At 42.6% G+C, this 9,206-nt stretch overlaps 1 long non-coding RNA gene across 1 annotated transcript; it reads left to right on the forward strand.

Annotated features, from left to right (window-relative positions):
- Positions 1 to 441: 441 nt before the first annotated feature.
- Positions 442 to 1,482, forward strand: LOC145867160 (uncharacterized). The gene is made up of 2 exons (XR_014383250.1): positions 442 to 855; positions 934 to 1,482. It is a non-coding gene; the product is annotated as an uncharacterized LOC145867160 (long non-coding RNA).
- The last annotated feature ends 7,724 nt before the right edge of the window (positions 1,483 to 9,206 follow it).

The following is a 9,206-nucleotide window of genomic DNA, read 5'->3' on the forward strand; positions in this document are numbered from 1 at the left end:
ACTTGTTCCACAGTTGCAACAGGGACCATATCTTTAGCAATGTGATAGGACACCGCTGTAGTTATAGTACACCACTTGCCAATTTTCTTTTCATAAAGGCTCACTGCGGGAAAATGAAGTTTGCAGTGAGCTTTGTTTCGGGGCTTTTTCGGGTTGTCGACGGCTTGCGGCTGGGGCTTCTGCAGTGCGCAGTTTCACACACTCTTCGTATTGCAGTTTGTGCCACTGTTTTAGGTGGTGAAAAAGATTTGTAGTGCTTCCACCCCTGGCTGTAACTTTTTTTTATGGCACTGCCTACATATAACGTGATTTTGTTGCTCATCTGATACTTTGAATCCGAACCATCTCCAAATTACTGAGCCAATGCTTTTTCTTTTACTAACCAATTCCTCGTCAAAACGCTCCGCTCCGCTCTGTTCCTGCCCCTCCGCCCTCTGTGCATGAAAGAGGAGGCGCGGGGAGCAGCGCAGAGAGCTCCGGGTCTGCAGCTTGCTTGGAGCAAGGATCAAAGCGAACATTTCAACTATATCGATATATGCGAAATGGTCTAATTTCATATCACATTTAAAATATATATCGATATATTTTTTATATCGATATATCGCCCAGCCCTAGTCAGGCTGATAAGAACAATTCTTATTTTGTATAACGGGTCACTTAGGATGGCAGTAGCATTGTTGACGAAATGCAGGCATCGCAGCAGAATTAGGAAGCGGTCTTGGGAAAAGAGGGTGGCAAAGAAGGGAGTTGCAAACATAGGATCTGTGCTCCAGTATTTTATTTATTTATTTTATACAGTATTCTCTTAGGGAGTTCTTCTTTACTATCCCCATGAGGAGGACTGTCACCAGGAAGGTATACATTTCACTAATTGTGGTTGTCACCCATTTAGCGAGTTTCCCCCCTCACTCCTGGCTCTCTCTTCTCCTGTAGCTCCAAGGCATAGCGATTGGTCTCCTGTACTATGGTTTCCCACCAGCTCCTCTGTCAGAAACAACTTGAAGCACTCTGCCTCAGATGGAAATGGACTCCAGACTGGGACTCATCAAAACAAACAGCAGGGCCAGGAGGGGTGAAATGACTGGTGGCCTTCCAGCTACCACAGAACTCCTGTACTTCATCCACTGTCGGTCTCCCTCCATCACCACCAGCATCTTCAAAGGGACCTGGTACTTGGTCAGTGGACAAGGGAACCTCAGATTCAGGGTTCTCAATGGCTACAAGGTTGGGGGGGGGGGGGCAGCTCCTCACTGTCAGAATCTGATTCCTGACTTTCAGACTCAGACTCATTGTCAGAATTTTAACAAAAATCTCCATAATTTCCACATTTGTGAGTTGTCTCCTTTTGAAAGACATTGCTAATGCTACAGCTTAGCTCACTAGCTACATACATAAACAACAACACTGAATGGCTCAGAGTGAGAGGGGACGTGATTGACTGCCGGCATCCGTCACTTGTATCAATAAATCACCATCAGAAAATGTTTTGTGAGGTAATTATTTGTGTATTTACTGTTTTATTCACATGTTTTCAATTCTGGGTGACAAATCATGCATTCCGATTCTTGCATAGATTGTAATGGGCACATATTATGTGTGTAAAATACTTATTTGAAGGTTATACTGATTATGATGAGCTAAGCTAATTCCAGCTATGTGTATGGAGCCATGTTTGTTGACATACAATGCATTCTGGGTTTCACGTAATCATCCGTTTGACCAAAGATGTTATAACAAAATGAGGTGAGTAAGAGTTCACTCATTTTTTGAGGACTTCCGGAAATGAATGGTGGGATGTGAACGACGGTAGATGACACACCCCTTCAACACTATAAACAGACCGAACTCATCTTGTCTTTTATTATCTTCGGTTTCTGTGAGGGGAAAATGCATGGCTGCGCGCTGAAACTAATCGTCGGATTACTGTCGATTTCTAGAAAGTGTTTTACCTAATTATTTCGATCAATGGTGAGCTCACCCCGTGATGTGATTAATTAGACATAGTAATTGCAATTAGCTAATTCATATTGTAGTTTACGTCAGCCGAGAGTTAGAAAATATGACTGCTTGTGTTGGGTCAATCTTTCTTCAGTTAGCGCTACGACAAATGTAGCCTACATTTTTTCCGGTTAGGATGATTGTGTTGTGCTATATATATATATATATATACTTCTGTGAATATCTGAACCATTTGCATCCAAAAATAAACTGCTCACATTCTGGAGATAAACTTTGTAAGGACTGTGTGTGTGTTTTTATGTAAATAGTTTCTGAAAAAAGTGTGTCCAGCTCAAACGCTGATTGTTGCGTCATTGGAAACTGTCCGTTCTAAACGAGTGTTCTAAATGAGTGTTCTAAAGAGTGTTCTAAACGAGGGTTCTAAACGAGGGTTGTAAATGAGGGTTCTAAAGAGCGTTCTAAATGAGTGTTCTCAATGAGCGTTGTAAATGAGCGTTCTAAATGAGTGTTCTAAAGAGCGTTCTAAATGAGGGTTCTAAATGAGTGTTCTAAATGAGTGTTCTAAACGAGCGTTCTAAATGAGTGTTGTAAATGAGTGTTCTAACTGAGTGTTCTAAATGAGCGTTCTAAATGAGGGTTCTAAAGAGCATTCTAAATGAGCGTTGTAAATGAGTGTTCTAAATGAGTGTTCTAAAATAGGGTTCTAAAAGAGGGTTCTAAAAGAGCGTTCTAAAAGAGCGTTCTAAACGAGGGTTCGTAATGAGGGTTCTAAATGTGTGTTCTAAATGAGTGTTCTAATGAGCGTTCTAAACGAGGGTTCTAAATGAGGGTTCTAAATGAGGGTTTTAAAATAGCGTTCTAAATGAGGGTTCTAAAAGAGGGTTCTAAAAGAGCGTTCTAAATGAGCGTTCTAAACGAGTGTTCTAAACGAGTGTTCTAAATGAGTGTTCGTAATGAGGGTTCTAAATGTGTGTTGTAATGAGGGTTCTAATGAGTGTTCTAAATGAGGGTTCTAAATGAGGGTTTTAAAATAGCGTTCTAAATGAGGGTTCTAAATGAGGGTTCTAAATGAGTGGTCTAAAGAGCGTTCTAAATGAGTGTTCTAAAAGAGTGTTCTAAATAGCGTTCTAAATGAGGGTTCTAAATGAGGGTTCTAAATGAGCGTTCTAAATGAGCGTTCTAAATGAGCGTTCTAAAGAGCGTTCTAAATGAGTGTTAGGCTATATAGTGCACTGTGTTTGACCAAGGTCCACAGTTAATTGTAGTGCACAATTCAGTGTTCTAATCACACAGCGCTTCAGGAACCACTGTAGAACGATCACACCCCGTGTGACAGGCAGACAGGTTAGGGTTAGGAGGTGTTACTAGACAGACAGACAGTCAGGTTAGGAGGTGTCACTAGACAGACAGACAGACAGACAGATAGACAGACAGACAGGTTAGAGTTAGGAGGTGTTACTAGACAGACAGACAGACAGACAGACAGGTTAGGGTTAGGAGGTGTTACTGTACAGACAGACAGGTTAGGGTTAGGAGGTGTTACTGTACAGACAGACAGACAGACAGACAGACAGACAGGTTAGGGTTAGGAGGTGTTACTAGACAGACAGACAGACAGACAGGTTAGAGTTAGGAGGTGTTACTGAACAGACAGACAGACAGGTTAGGAGGTGTTACTATACAGACAGACAGACAGGCAGGCAGACAGACAGGTTAGAGTTAGGAGGTGTTAATGTACAGACAGACAGACAGGTTAGGAGGTGTTACTATACAGACAGACAGACAGACAGACAGACAGACAGGTTAGGGTTAGGAGGTGTTACTGAACAGACAGACAGACAGAGACAGACAGACAGGTTAGGGTTAGGAGGTGTTACTGTACAGACAGACAGGTTAGGGTTAGGAGGTGTTACTGTACAGACAGACAGACAGACAGACAGGTTAGGGTTAGGAGGTGTTACTAGACAGACAGACAGACAGACAGACAGGTTAGAGTTAAGAGGTGTTACTGAACAGACAGACAGACAGACAGGTTAGGAGATGTTACTATACAGACAGACAGACAGACAGGTTAGGGTTAGGAGGTGTTACTGTACAGACTGACAGACAGACAGGTTAGGGTTAGGAGGTGTTACTATACAGACAGACAGACAGGTTAGGGTTAGGAGGTGTTACTAGACAGACAGACAGACAGACAGGTTAGGAGGTGTTACTATACAGACAGACAGGCAGGCAGACAGACAGGTTAGAGTTAGGAGGTGTTACTGTACAGAGAGACAGACAGACAGACAGGTTAGAGTTAGTAGGTGTTACTAGACAGACAGACAGACAGACAGGTTAGGGTTAGGAGGTGTTACTATACAGACAGACAGACAGAGACAGACAGACAGGTTAGGGTTAGGAGGTGTTACTATACAGACAGACAGACAGGTTAGGGTTAGGAGGTGTTACTATACAGACAGACAGACAGGTTAGGGTTAGGAGGTGTTACTGGACAGACAGACAGACAGACAGGTTAGGGTTAGGAGGTGTTACTAGACAGACAGACAGGTTAGGGTTAGGAGGTGTTACTATACAGACAGACAGACAGGTTAGGGTTAGGAGATGTTACTAGACAGACAGACAGGTTAGAGTTAGGAGGTGTTACTGAAAAGACAGACAGACAGACAGGTTAGGAGGTGTTACTATACAGACAGACAGACAGACAGGCAGACAGACAGGTTAGGGTTAGGAGGTGTTACTATACAGACAGACAGTCAGGTTAGGGTTAGGAGGTGTTACTGAACAGACAGACAGACAGGTTAGGAGGTGTTACTAGACAGACAGACAGACAGACAGACAGGTTAGGGTTATGAGGTGTTACTGTACAGACAGACAGACAGACAGGTTAGGGTTAGGAGGTGTTACTGAAAAGACAGACAGACAGACAGACAGACAGAGAGACAGACAGAGAGACAGGTTAGAGTTAGGAGGGAAAAAATGCATGGCTGCACGCTGAAACTAATCGTCGGATTACTGTCGATTTCTATAAAGTGTTTTACCTAATTATTTCGATCAATGGTGAGCTCACCCCGTGATGTGATTAATTATACATAGTAATTGCAATTAGCTAATTCATATTGTAGTTCACGCCAGCCGAGAGTTAGAAAATATGACTGCTTGTGTTGGGTCAATCTTTTTTCAGTTAGCGCTACGACAAATGTAGCCTACATTTTTCCGGTTAGGATGATTGTATTGTGCTATATATATATATATATATATATATACTGCTCAAAAAAATAAAGGGAACACTTAAACAACACATCCTAGATCTGAATGAAATAAATAATCTTATTAAATACTTTTTTCTTTACATAGTTGAATGTGCTGACAACAAAATCACACAAAAATAATCAATGGAAATCCAATTTATCAACCCATGGAGGTCTGGATTTGGAGTCACACTAAAAATTAAAGTGGAAAACCACACTACAGGCTGATCCAACTTTGATGTAATGTCCTTAAAACAAGTCAAAATGAGGCTCAGTAGTGTGTGTGGCCTCCACGTGCCTGTATGACCTCCCTACAACGCCTGGGCATGCTCCTGATGAGGTGGCGGATGGTCTCCTGAGGGATCTCCTCCCAGACCTGGACTAAAGCATCCGCCAACTCCTGGACAGTCTGTGGTGCAACGTGGCGTTGGTGGATGGAGCGAGACATGATGTCCCAGATGTGCTCAATTGGATTCAGGTCTGGGGAACGGGCGGGCCAGTCCATAGCATCAATGCCTTCCTCTTGCAGGAACTGCTGACACACTCCAGCCACATGAGGTCTAGCATTGTCTTGCATTAGGAGGAACCCAGGGCCAACCGCACCAGCATATGGTCTCACAAGGGGTCTGAGGATCTCATCTCGATACCTAATGGCAGTCAGGCTACCTCTCAATTTAGAACACACATTTAGAACCCTCGTTTAGAACGCTCATTTAGAACGCTCTTTTAGAACCCTCGTTTAGAACGCTCATTTAGAACGCTCATTTAGAACCCTCATTTAGAACCCTCATTTAGAACCCTCATATAAACGCTCTTTTAGAACCCTCATTTAGAACCCTCATATAAATGTTCCTTTAGAACCCTCATTTAGAACCCTCATTTAGAACCCTCGTTTAGAACCCTCATTTAGAACCCTCATTTACAACAACAATCAGCGTTTGAGCTGGACACACTTTTTTCAGAAACTATTTACACAAAAACACACACAGTCCTTACAAAGTTTATCTCCAGAATGTGAGCAGTTTATTTTTTGAAGGAAATGGTTCATATATTCACAGAAGTATATATATTTAATCACTGAACAGTAGCAGACCTAACTTCATCTGTTCCTGACTCTGGATAGTGGATTAAAAAGACCACCTGTTGTTACATCAACACCAGACATCATGATTCATGGAAATGGACATTGGATTTTATCAAATATGAAAACCTTAAATCTCTTCAAATTCAAATCAGTCAGAAAATAAGGATCGTACATAAAACAGAGCAGAATAAATCATCACATCTGGGGACCATCACCACCAGCATGACTAGTATCTATGTGGACCCTACTACAGTTTAACCAGCTCAGCTATAGACTACACCAGCATGACTAGTATCTATGTGGACCCTACTACAGTTTAACCAGCTCAGCTATAGACTACACCAGCATGACTAGTATCTATGTGGACCCTACTACAGTTTAACAAGCTCAGCTATAGACTACACCAGCGTGACTAGTATCTATGTGGACCCTACTACAGTTTAACCAGCTCAGATATAGACTACACCAGCATGACTAGTATCTATGTGGACCCTACTACAGTTTAACCAGCTCAGCTGTAGACTACACCAGCATGACTAGTATCTATGTTGACCCTACTACAGTTTAACCAGCTCAGATATAGACTACACCAGCATGACTAGTATCTATGTGGACCCTACTACAGTTTAACCAGCTCAGCTATAGACTACACCAGCATGACTAGTATCTATGTGGACCCTACTACAGTTTAACCAGCTCAGCTGTAGACTACACCAGCATGACTAGTATCTATGTGGACCCTACTACAGTTTAACCAGCTCAGCTATAGACTACACCAGCATGACTAGTATCTATGTGGACCCTACTACAGTTTAACCAGCTCAGCTATAGACTACACCAGCATGACTAGTATCTATGTGGACCCTACTACAGTTTAACCAGCTCAGCTATAGACTACACCAGCATGACTAGTATCTATGTGGACCCTACTACAGTTTAACCAGCTCAGCTATAGACTACACCAGCATGACTAGTATCTATGTGGACCCTACCGCAGTTTAACCAGCTCAGCTATAGACTACACCAGCATGACTAGTATCTATGTGGACCCTACTACAGTTTAACCAGCTCAGCTATAGACTAGACCAGCATGACTAGTATCTATGTGGACCCTACTACAGTTTAACCAGCTCAGCTATAGACTACACCAGCATGACTAGTATCTATGTGGACCCTACTACAGTTTAACCAGCTCAGCTATAGACTACACCAGCATGACTAGTATCTATGTGGACCCTACTACAGTTTAACCAGCTCAGCTATAGACTACACCAGAATGACTAGTATCTATGTGGACCCTACTACAGTTTAACCAGCTCAGCTATAGACTACACCAGCATGACTAGTATCTATGTGGACCCTACTACAGTTTAACCAGCTCAGCTGTAGACTACACCAGCATGACTAGTATCTATGTTGACCCTACTACAGTTTAACCAGCTCAGATATAGACTACACCAGCATGACTAGTATCTATGTGGACCCTACTACAGTTTAACCAGCTCAGCTATAGACTACACCAGCATGACTAGTATCTATGTGGACCCTACTACAGTTTAACCAGCTCAGCTGTAGACTACACCAGCATGACTAGTATCTATGTGGACCCTACTACAGTTTAACCAGCTCAGCTATAGACTACACCAGCATGACTAGTATCTATGTGGACCCTACTACAGTTTAACCAGCTCAGCTATAGACTACACCAGCATGACTAGTATCTATGTGGACCCTACTACAGTTTAACCAGCTCAGCTATAGACTACACCAGCATGACTAGTATCTATGTGGACCCTACTACAGTTTAACCAGCTCAGCTATAGACTACACCAGCATGACTAGTATCTATGTGGACCCTACTACAGTTTAACCAGCTCGGCTATAGACTACACCAGCATGACTAGTATCTATGTGGACCCTACTACAGTTTAACCAGCTCAGCTATAGACTACACCAGCATGACTAGTATCTATGTGGACCCTACTACAGTTTAACCAGCTCAGCAGTACTATTATAGAGACAAAACCCAGGATAGAGGGGCTGAGTGAATGTGGTCTGGACTCTGTGGAGGAGGGTCATTGTGTCAGAGACACTGTAGAAGGACAGAGTACCTGCCTTGTGATCCAGGTACACTCCTACTCTGGAGGACTGAGGGCCTGATACTTTAGTCTCAACATTATTGTGTCTGAAATAATAACCACCTCTATAGCACTGTAAACTCCAGGACTTGTTATTGTATCCAAATATATTACCTGTCTCTGTTCTGCTGATGTCTTTATATGAGACTGCTGTAATAACCCACTCCCCACTCCACTCCACCTCCCAGTAACAGCGTCCAGACAGACCCTCTCTACACAGAACCTGGTACTGGTTGGTGAATCTGTCTGGATGGTCAGGATATGGTTGGACTTGGTCTGTCCAGGTCACCTTTCTGTTCCCTTCAGACAGAGAGAGGAGTGTGTATGCTGTGTTTGGGTCCAGTGTGAGCTGACAGGAATCTGGGAGAAGAGCAGAGACCAATGAGGGGAGTCAGAACAATAAGTTAAGTCAGATACTGTATCTACCCTGTCTTTGATTAGAGCACAGCAGAGATCAAATCAGAGAAATATGAGGAGTCAGATAGATACCCAGTCTTTGATTAGATCTACTATTGCTATATATTTCTAGAGGGATTGTTAGGAGTGGCAGTAAAAAGAGACTGTTAGTTACTTCACAATAAAGAGACTCACATTGTAACAACTGTTCTCTGGTCTTGGGCTCTGGAGGCAGAACAACCTCCACTATATTCACTACAGACACACAAACACATTGACAGAGAGAGGGAATGTTATCATCATACCATATTCCACATGTATATGACTAGTAGGGAACTTTCAATGGTCTAAAGTTGATGTTCTGATTGTTTTCAACAC

The sequence above is a fragment of the Salmo salar genome, unplaced genomic scaffold (genome assembly GCF_965601325.2).
Source record: "Salmo salar unplaced genomic scaffold, fSalSal1 ptg000221l, whole genome shotgun sequence".
In the NCBI taxonomy this organism is placed as follows: domain Eukaryota; kingdom Metazoa; phylum Chordata; class Actinopteri; order Salmoniformes; family Salmonidae; genus Salmo; species Salmo salar.